We start from the raw sequence: 11,192 nt of genomic DNA on the forward strand, positions 1-11,192 counted from the left end.
TGGGCGCATGTTTTAACAATCCTTCTATAGGTGTGTGTGCCACTGGTTCGTTTGGGCTCTATGAGGAGAATCACTAAAACCGTGTGATCCAATGGTTGGCTGAATGCTGTTTAAGGTACCTTCTGACTAAAGAACAGCTTTCCAACTAAAAGCTGTAAACTAAGAGAACAAGAAAAGGTCTACAAAGTTGATTTCTTACAACAAAGTCTAACTGAATGTTACCTGTTGGCTGGCATCTTGTTTGATGTTATCATCAGGGTCAGAGTCCTGCCAAGTTCTGGCTGGTTCAGGCAGAGCACCGTCAACAGGAGCCTGAGAGCCTGTCACCTGGAATTAAAACCACAAATAACTTACCAACATCATACAGACACCACAAATGACAGACTCAAGACCTGTATAGTTAAATCATGTGAAGTTAGTCCCCAAAACCAAACAAGCTTTTCTAACTAAAGTGTTCCAGTCAGACCTGATGTCTAATCAGGTCCTATAACAGCATCTTTATGGATGTAGTGGAGCATCCTTCAGCATGACACTTTAGTCGTTTTGCTGTTGAGGATGTGTGGAACTATAGCTGTAATATAATCAGCCTCCATAAAGTCCATAACCAAAATATGATCTAAAAACATGAGACAACTTTCGATCCATACGGAGAGCCCCACAAGTAGCCATCAGAAATCTGTTATTGTGTGTGTGTGAATGATTGGCTTGGTTGGAATAACCAAGACAACTTTAGATCCATACGGAGGGCCCCACAAGTAGCCATCAGAAATCTGTTATGTGTGTGTGAATGATTGGCTTGGTTGGACACCCATGGGCGCATGTTTCAACAATCCTTCTATAGGTGTGTGTGCCACTGGTTCGTTTGGGCTCTATGAGGAGAACCACTAAAACCATGTGATCCAATGGTTGGCTGAATGCTGTTTAAGGTACCTTCTGACTAAAGAACAGCTTTCCAACTAAAAGCTGTAAACTAAGAGAACAAGAAAAGGTCTACAAAGTTTATTTCTTACAACAAAGTCTAACTGAATGTTACCTGTTGGCTGGCATCTTGTTTGATGTTATCATCAGGGCCAGAGTCCTGCCAAGTTCTGGCTGGTTCAGGCAGCGCACCGTCAACAGGAGCCTGAGAGCCTGTCACCTGGAATCAAAACCACAAATAACTTACCAACATCATACTGAGAGTAATTCAAATAAAAGAGACAAAAATCGTCCTTTTTTTAATAACAAATTAATATTCCAACTTGCATACTTGATCTTACTGACTTACTTTTTCACGCCATGGCCATTTAGAATCACCATAGTTGTAATTGATTTCAGTTCCCATTTCTATGTTTTTGATGGCAAAAAGGCACAAATGGGGCTCGTCATTTACTATTTTTTTCATGGTGCAGTTTGGAGACTTGTGGTTGTCATTCACTAATCTTCCAAGAGAGCCATCCTCTGTTGATGCATCAATACTAGGAAAGAAAAAACAGAAATCAAACATTTTGTATCATATAACTAGTTTTTTAGTAAAATAAAAGTTGGCTTACAGAAATAAAAACTTGCAACATTTCAAAAGAAAAGTTGAGAGGGAAACAATGTCTTTTTGAACATCATAGCACTAAATAAAAAAAATTGTTAATGCCACAATCCTGATGTGTTATTGAAATATTGCTTCTGAGTGACTCACTAATTTAGGGTATTTTATTCCAGTCTCTTTCTAGAGTTCATAATTATTGTATAGAAAATATTTGGATATACATACCACCAGTAATGATTCTGCCATTCAAAGTCAAAGAGAAATGTACTCTCCTTTTCAGAGTACTTGCTTGTTTGGCATTTTTCTGCTGACAGAAGTTGACCCCTGTATTATAAGATGAACTCTCCTTGTTCAAAGTGCTGGGTAGCAAACACGCCTCTTCCTGCAAGGACATTTTATATAAAACCATTGGTTATGAGAAAATATTTCTTTAAGATACACCTTTAACCAAATAATTGTGGTGTTATCTTACAATTTTAATACTAAGTTCTCGCTTAGAAACAGAAATACAACAACCAATCTGAATTTGATTGTTTTTTGTGTTGTTTTATAAAATAAATAAATATATACTTAATGGATAAATGGTCTAAAAATGAGTTTATTACCTTTTTGATCATCAATAAATCTTTCCACTAGTCCAGGTTTGTCCTTTGAGGATTAAATGTAAAAGGCTGCTTCATCAGCAGGCTTTTTTCTTGCTTTCCTTTTGGACATTTCTGGCTCTAAAAAATAATTCAAAACATGGCAGAGAGAACTTTAACAAGCACTCTATATTAATTTTAAAAGATTTGTAATCATCCACTGTATAAAGACTGAAGGAATAAGCCTGGCCTGAGAACTAACAGAACAAGAGTGATTAAAGAAAGAATATTTTTCAGAAAATACTGATATATTAATGAAAATGTTTGTCGGTTTGAAGCTGAGCTTTGTTACTTTTAACTAGTCACAGTTCCAACCAGGTGCTGCATCCAAAGAAAAGTTATTTCAATAGTTTTACCAGTATAACTCGTTATACTTTTCAGGAGCTACCAACTCGTTTTTATTATGTTTGTGTTTGAAAAGTGAACGTAGCATCCTGATTAGCGGTAGCTAATTAGCCAATAAGCTAGTTTCCGGATAGTTTTATTTGCGTCAGAATGCTTGTGTTATTTAAAGAAAGCATTCTGATAGAAAACCACCGAGAAATACAGAAGACATGCAGATATATCATAACACTGAGCACACACGTGTTTGACGAGTTTTGAAGTGGTTTCGGCAATTACGGCCAGAGTCCGGTTCTGGGCTTAGCAATTATGAAACATTAGCACATCGAAATCATCCTGAATATAACACGGAGCAATTATACATTCTGTCGTTCTCTTTTACACCATTGTTTTTAAAACCACTGCAAGCTAAGATGAATAACAAGTTAAAAAGCCGGACTGTCTGAGGGGAAAACGTTACGCCATCCGAGTGACAATATACCGAATCCGAAGCCATAATCATTGCATATAAACCCCTCGGGGTCTGGACAAAAAGCATTTCTACATCAGTTTCTTGTACTTAGTATTTACATGCAGTTGATTTACTCACCGTGTATGTTGTGTTTCGTTATGAGCAGCGTGTCTTCGTCGCGGAGCAGTCTCAGTCTGGCGGCGTCACACGTGGCGAAGTGACGTTAAGCTGGTGGTTTTAGCCGCATGAAGCTAACACATGCAATACCTGCTGATTTAACTAATATGTAAACTGATGGTAAAGAATAAATTACTATTTATTTATACCTTTATTTTTATGTTTAGAACATGAAAAATGCACGAGATGCTGATTTAACTAATATGTAAACTGATGGTAAAGAATAAATTACTATTTATTTATACCTTTATTTTTATGTTTAGAACATGAAAAATGCACGAGACAGTTTTTAAAATAAGCCTAATAGAATGAGCGTATTTTTATAAAGCAAGTGTAATGAATATTAAATAACGTAGATAAATTGCAATTGTAATGCAGGAATTTTATGTTTACAGTATTATTTTAGCTGCTATGGTTACTAAAATAATAATTACCTGGTTTAAATCTACAGGAAATAGCATTTTATTTTCTTAATCAACACTCGGATCACGAGGTGCCCTGATTGGTTGAATCACACACACTTCCGGTAGTGTGTATACTTGCAATACCACTTGCCATGGTCGGGGGGCCGCTACTGAGCACACACACTTCACACACACAATTCTCAACATTGCGACCATGAGGGGTAAGTGAAAAAAATTCGTGAGGCATGTTGTTAGAGCATTTCAAGCTGTTTTAGAGTGGTTTCCCGAGTGGGGTCCATGATTTTGGACCCCACAACGACACAGGGCCCCACTTTGTTGGTGGGCTCCCTGTCTTCGGACCCCCCATACTGATAAAAACAAGTACACACACACACACACACACACACACACACACACACACACACACACACACACACATATATATATATATATATATATATATATATAAAACCTAATGTGACAAATTAAAAAAGGGAAAATGTGAAACGGGAAAGAAAGACAGAAGCTTATTGTATCATAATTTCTGCAGCAACAATGTTTCATTGTTTTTCAGTGGTGGGGATGGTGGAAACCGCAGGAACTGCGGAATGTACGAGTCCACTTCATTACCCTCATTTTGTTCTGTTTAAAACACCCTTGGAATAATAGTTGCGCTCACGTACATAAACACAACAGTGATTTTCTTTGGCGAGTGGAGCCTTTATGACATCTACTCCCAACAGACACAACAGACACCAAGAAACTGTTTTCAACTGAAAGCAGATCATAAAAGTTGTCCTTTTGGCTTTTCATTTACATGACAACCACAATTTGGAGTGTGACAACGCAAAACGGGTCACAAAGTCAGTTCTTAAAAAAAGACACTTGCCCTTTATAAAAAAAACCCCTATAGAAATATAGTATATAATATGTAAAAATAAATATAATATATAAAATAAATATAAAAAACTTATAACAGGAAAATCTTTACCTCTTTAAAACAATAGTACAAAGCAGAGGAAAGTGGGAAGCAACCATCAAGCTAAAACGCCCTTTAAATCTGCTTGTCAGCTCTCGCCATGCCTTTCCTGCAGACAATTTTCCATACGAAGCTCCGCTAACCCATAAATAAAGATTAACTACCCGGGTCTATGATGAGAATCCACACAGTGATGAGAAACATACGAGAGGTGATATTAGTGGAACATTATCCAATAACAGCCACAATCCAAACCGGACTCCATCTAGGATCCCAGAGCTCCTATCTAAGTCACATTCCCCGCTGCATTCGATACAGGCATTAATACAGGGATCCAATTAAAGATACATGCATGTAAGGCATGTAAAGCCTTCCTCAACTCGGCCGCAGTGTGTCAATGCTTTGTGACTCTAATGATTTTAGTCAGAAAAGCAACAAAGTAGCTCCAGATGTAGTAAATTCCTCAGGTAACCTTAATAAGTTATTTTTCTGGATGAATGCTCCTGAAACTCACAAGGGACATTTGTGCAATGCTAAGAGGCTCATTAAAGATTTCTACCTGAGAAAGGGTCAACTTTAGACAATCTTTTGACTCATTTCTAAATAAATGATTTTGATAACTTTCAGTTCAGTGAACTACCATTTTGAATAGGGAAGAAGGATTTAAAACCTTTGGACCGACCCTTAAGACATCCCAAAATCAGAGTCGCTATTAGCAGAGCATCACATGGGGTCCCTGGTGTTGACATGAGCGGAGGAGACAGCGAGAATATAGTTTGCCTCTTGGGGAATGTTTCGACGTTTTGGAGTGGCAGCTGGGAAGCTGGCTGCTCACGTTGATGCATGTCCTTTCTGTCTACAATCATTTCCTTTAGCCGGCAGGAAGTGATGTGGTGATGTTGACTTGCTTAACGTTTCTCGAAAGGGACGGTGTTAAGGAGTTCCAGTTCAGGAAGATATTTTCATGCTCAGGCATGTTTGGAATGCAGAATTTAGTTAATAATTGTTGCCCTTGTGACCTTATGACTAAGGAAAGAAATAAGGAAACTGGAAAAAAGAACACAAACATTTACAAACAAATATGGTTTGGGTGTGAATGTTGTTGCTGCTGTGTTATTTCTTGATAAACCTGATTACAAAAACAATTTGGGAATAACCTGTTTGAGCCATTATTAGTAACTAAGTAGATTTCTTGCATTTTTTTATTTGCTGTGCTTTAAAGCAAGTCATTATGGCGTCATCTGTAAGACACGATGGACAGGCTTTTCAAGTTGCACTTACATTCTAAAGCAACAAAATGGTTATTACTCTTTTTTTCTACTTGAATGCAATCCCAACGTCTAGGGAGTGACTGCAAGTGATAACCTACATTGAAAGGTTAAGGTTCAAGAAAATGTAGGTTAGTCAGCAGAGAAATGCAGAAAAGTCTTGGTGGATAGATGATGAAGTTCGGTCAACGTAGTCTTTTTTTTTTAAGCATATGATTGTTACATATTTTCAACGGGTTCTGAAAAACCTTTTATTTATGTTACAATATGTACGATTGTTATTGTTACATGTAAAGAGAATAGACAGCTGATACCTAAATTACACATGCGCACTCTAAACAGGAGGCCCAATGTTATTCAATATCTTTGTTATTGCCAGCAAAACTTATGAGAATTACTAAGCCAGTATTGTGTTAGGATAAAGTTATTATTGGTTTTGGAATTTCAAATCAATAAAAGAAATCTGGAATATAAATCTTGTTCTGAACAATATTAGCTCTAATGTAAGATTATTTTATCTGGCCTAGTGGCTAAAGCGTGGGTTGAGCCAGCCCACTAGGCTGGCAAACCATGCAACTTCTCTCATGATAACAAATTCATGAATCATAGGTCATGTCAGAGATTTCAAGAAACTCCTTATTTGGTGCTGCTCGCTGGACGTGATTCTCTGTCTCACACCTGGACCACCCCTGGGGTCACATTTTAAATAGCTGTCAATTAGAGGTTTAAGTTCAGTTTGCTCCAGGCACCTCATAACCCCCCCCAAAACAACACCCAAGTAAGTTTGCGCTGGGACGTCTCCACATCCTGAGGTGGAAAAGGCAGTGTACAGTGTGTGCTGACCACCACTTGACACGAAGAATTGATGAGAGCGGGAGAGTACTTCAATGTAGCAATGCCGCGCACATATTTCCATAAACTCCCTCTGCCCTTAATGATCTTGGCAATCCATGGTGCAGCAAGATACCATAAGAAAATAAAGTACGGGCCCCTCTCACACATATTAGTCCGTGCCAGGATAAACATGTCGGGTGTTATTGTAGAGAACAATTACATTCAGTTGCAGAAAGGCATGTCTTTAAAACACACTGTGAGTCAAAGAACAAACGCTGGGTGGAGCATAGTCTCAACATGGGGGCATACATAGACACAATGTCTAGCTCACACCGTCTCCCTGTTCATTTTTGAATTCAAGACATTTAACTTCTAATACTTCAAATGCTGCAAACTTTGACTGACTCTTTCGGTCATGACCCACAGGACCATAGATTCTCCGATCAACTTTGTGTTTTGACTCAGCTCCTTCTTTACCACAACTAATCAATATACAGAGTCTGCATTATTGTAAACCACAAATCCATCCACATTGCAAATCCCACTTATCCACTTTCAGCCAGCCTTGCCGTTCATCCAGGGACTTTATTGTCCGCCATCCAAATGGCTCAATTATCTGCAATTTACACTCAGACAAAACATTTCACTTCCACAGCAAACAAAATCCGTCATTAAGAAGATCAACACGGGAGAAGATTAAGTTAGTTACATTTGCCCAGAATGAAACCTGAATGTGAACAGTCACTGGTTCCTGTGAAGAAACCACAAGCACATTTTTTGCTCTCACGTTCTTCAGTCATCACGCGCAACGTGTCGAGAAGCTGAAAAGCGAGTGACGTTTAATACAAGTGCTTTTTCAATTAGTCACTCATGACTACCCATGAATCATTTTCATTAGTTTGAGGAGATGGTGTAAAACGTATTAAATAAAAAAGATCATGGAGATTATTATTTTTTTTTCCGGGAGGGCTACACAGACTACTGGCTCTTCTCCAAGCAGGAGGCAATAACATGTGTATCTAGTTGACTCAATCTGCATCACATTGACACTATAAGTTGTGCTCCGAGGCCACCAGGGAAGGTACAATACATTGACGTGCTTCCCAATACAAAGCACTGTGATCCGTATGATATAAAGCTGTGCCCTAACTTAAATTGGAACAAAATTGCGACATACAAGGGCAACATTTTTAAATGGAAGGTTTAAAACTCACAAAAGCATATTCATACAAGTCTATACAAGAAGATAATTGGTGGAATGCTTATATTGTGTCAGTCGGGCCTAACTGCCTTTCATCAAGTGCAATTAGTTTACTTGACCAAAATGAGACGCTTGTGTCTGCATTGTATGGATGAAAAGAGTTGCTGACCTTGAAGGACAACTTCGGAAAAATTATTATTTAGAAGGAAAAAAAAATATTGTGACGTCTTAGTGAGCAAGATATATTACACGTGGGGGGGAGTACGGATGTGCTGAAGGAAACAAAGCCTAATCTCCCAAATGAGATCCTCTTTTGTAAATTTTGAATTGTCACGCTACCTGTAGGACACTGGGATGAATGAGCGTCGATCCAGAACAGGAAGTACAGCCTCCGGTGTGTCAACTCAGACAGAATACACAGTATAAGGAGGGGATATTTGTCCGAGTGCTGGAACATTGGTGACACTGTTTAGACAAGCACTTAAGTCTGTTTCCCGCCATAACTCTCGGAGGTGACTCCGTCTTCCTGCAGCTCCAGGAACTGGAAGCAAAGATGACAGAAAAAGAGAAAAATAAGTTGTTTCAGATTTGAAAAAGCACATCGTCTGTCACTACAAATGTAACCGCCTATAAATCATAATCAGGAACTATGATATGTTAATAAAAAAACCTCATTCAGGTGAAATAATTGGCATTAAAATTGTTACCAAAGCATATTTTCATAACCACGCTTCGTAAAGACCTTAGATTAACGTTCTGGAAAGAGAAAAAAACAACAACGGTAAATTCAGATAATCATTTCAAAGAAAAGGCTGGTTCACAACATCTGGGCTAGGATTTTAAGATAACGCAGACCTATAAGCAGCATTCTCTGCCTGTATTGACCTGGCTTAGAGAGCCACAATAAACAAAAGTGCTCAGACATGGCCCCCAGTGTCCGTTTACTCGGTGGCGCAATGTTTGTGCTCACACAGCAGCCCTTATCGGAGGCCCCGGCCGGCCTTACAGAAGGCTGTGGTTGTGCTACACCGTGTGCATCCAAATTCCAAACAAACCTTGCATAAAGGCGAAAGCAAAAGACTAAAAGGTGAGGAATGGCAAAAAAAACCCAGAGGATTCTGCCGCCTGGGGTCTTAGTATCCATAAAAGGGGCCTCCCAGAAAAAAAGACGAGTGGAGGGTGGAGGTCTCTGTCTCTGTCATCATACCCTGGAGGGATGTTGGCTTTGGCTGGAGAATCGTTGAGTTAAGGCAAGCCTAAATCCCCGCAGACACGCAGTCCTCCACTGGCTAATGCTCGACCAGCTTAGCAGCCAAAAAGATGGAAGGGTGTCTGGGTCCCTCACGTTCGGCAGACCAAAGACTGGATTGATCTCCAGATGATTGCAGATTTTCTCCTGAATGTGAGAGTCATTAAATCACGGAAAGCAACAAAATCCCAATGAAAAAATAATTCCTGGTAACATTGCCAAATTCATTCCAGGTTGTTCTTGTTTTCTTGCTTCATTCCGGTTTTTGTGCTTTTATCCACAAGTAGAATGCGGAAATTGGCATTCTCATTTAAAAAAGTCCATGTTTATCATTATTCATAGAGGTTTTGTACCCTTCCAATTCTAATGGGAACCATCATATAGTTCTCAATAAATGTGGGAAAATCCTTTTATGTTTTTTTATAAAATTCCCAATCCAAAATGAAACCCAATATTTCCCCAGCACGATTAGGTTTGGTTAGTTAATGCCAGGGTTTGATGTGGAAATGTTTTCAAAATCCATTAAAGAATATTGTTCCAGTACACACAGTATAACCTTTCCAACCCACAACGGGTGTAGCCTCCTCCCACGTTGACTCTGGTTTTCCCTAAAAACCAAAAGCAAAATAAGATGCAGGCTAACCAAACCAATAAAGAGGATACAAAGACAGATTCATTGCTCATTTCAGTCTCCAAGTGTCAAGAGATGTTAAGCATATTCGTTCACACAAATTCCGGTTGATGTGCCAGAAAGGACCCATGCGCATCCAAGCCTTCCTTCCTTGCCATTAGCCATAACTTCTCCCTAAATATTTTCACTGACACTGACCCCTAGCATTATCCCGGTTCTCCAACCGCTGTCTTGGAAGCAGTCAATGAAAAGAAACAAAGTGATGCTGAGACAGCCTTGTGTATTAAGCGCTACAGAAATGAAAAGAAATATTGTGGTAATTACCAATATTCATTTTGGACAGCCTTGATAAATCTTACATTGGGTGGTGGTGGTCTTTTTCCAGGGCGCCCCAAATACTCCTTTGTAAAAGTCTGAAAGGAAAGAATCGAGCACATTGATTATACAACGCACGTACTGTACATATGTGCTCATATTCAGTGCTTAGAAAGCTCCAGTGGGGACAAATGCAACATTTTATGGACTCTTCCTAGAAATTAGTTACATATTTACTGTACACATATACGTATGTTAATGACAGACTTTTTTCTCCCCTCCCAAATCTAAAAGCATGCAGTGCAGAACAATCTCCAAGTGTGTTTACTTAGGGCGGGTGTGCGTCTACAGCTTGCTTTGGGTATCCAGGAAGGCCACCTGAGCTCCAGAGAGCTTGCACACCTGTTCTCTGTTTGGACAACAGCGCAATCATGACACGGTCATAAGGTCCAACGCTATCGCTGACGATCTGGAGAGCAATCCAGCACTTACCTCTTATTGGCTCACATAGTAGCCTGGCATTGAGGCCAATTAGAAGTTCAGCCTCCTCTTGTGACTGAGTTCTCTCGCTAGACGGCTGCTGCACTTCCTGGAACAGGATGAACCAAGCGGGAATTAAAGTTTTGAGCAAACATCACAGGACATAAATTCACATGTATGGATGTGTTTGCACAGAGGAATAAAGAAGGTGGGGCAGTGGCTGTTACGACCTGCATTGAGTGAAATGGATGGAGGATTTCATGCATGGTCTGTCTGTCCACACACACATACGCATGCATGCACACACACGCACGCACACAACATTTATTGAAATAGCATTTACGTATAGACATTTACGTAGACATAAACCAAACCAAATCTCCATGGTGAATTTTTGGTGATGTCCACAGATTTGAAACGTTCACACAGCAGTTGAAATTGTAAAGCCACAATCATAAATGAGACATGAAAGAATTGAAAAATGGAATCAATGAGTTACACATGTGTACTATGAATTTTTTTCATAATAGAACTCAAGAAAATTGCTGGTGGATTGAAGAGTGAGGGGCAGCCAAGCCACCCTGCAACCGCTAAAAATCAAACACACAGGGCACGGTCCATCTGAAAGTCTTTACGGGCTTTGGTCGTCGTTTCATGTGAGCCTTCCTCAATCGGCCCACTCTCGTCATCCTCAGGGC

The 11,192-nt window shown here is 39.4% G+C and overlaps 2 long non-coding RNA genes across 4 annotated transcripts in view; both read right to left on the bottom strand.

Annotated features, from left to right (window-relative positions):
* The window catches only part of LOC125978740 (uncharacterized), a 60,746-nt gene extending 49,858 nt beyond the window's left edge, over positions 1–10,888 (bottom strand). The window contains exons 1-5 of one of the 2 annotated variants that reach the window (XR_011087843.1): positions 10,507–10,888; positions 10,343–10,423; positions 9,617–10,112; positions 9,027–9,215; positions 8,159–8,360 (exon numbers count right to left, since the gene is read on the bottom strand). This is a non-coding gene — a long non-coding RNA (uncharacterized lncRNA). Of the gene's footprint in view, positions 1–5,232; positions 8,361–9,026; positions 9,216–9,616; positions 10,113–10,342; positions 10,424–10,506 lie in introns of those variants that run through there. The other variant, XR_007485130.2, reaches the window with a different exon arrangement.
* On the bottom strand, positions 1,042–3,917 carry LOC125978731 (uncharacterized). Of its 2 annotated transcripts, XR_011087891.1 has the most exons (5): positions 3,095–3,917; positions 2,128–2,244; positions 1,748–1,904; positions 1,268–1,457; positions 1,042–1,138 (listed from the first exon to the last, which is right to left on the bottom strand). It is a non-coding gene; the product is annotated as an uncharacterized lncRNA (long non-coding RNA). The 2 variants fall into 2 exon arrangements; XR_011087890.1 differs by having other exon boundaries at positions 1,043–1,138; positions 2,128–3,916.
* Positions 10,889–11,192: the final 304 nt, after the last annotated feature.

This window comes from Syngnathus scovelli, chromosome 12 (genome assembly GCF_024217435.2).
Source record: "Syngnathus scovelli strain Florida chromosome 12, RoL_Ssco_1.2, whole genome shotgun sequence".
Lineage (NCBI taxonomy): Eukaryota > Metazoa > Chordata > Actinopteri > Syngnathiformes > Syngnathidae > Syngnathus > Syngnathus scovelli.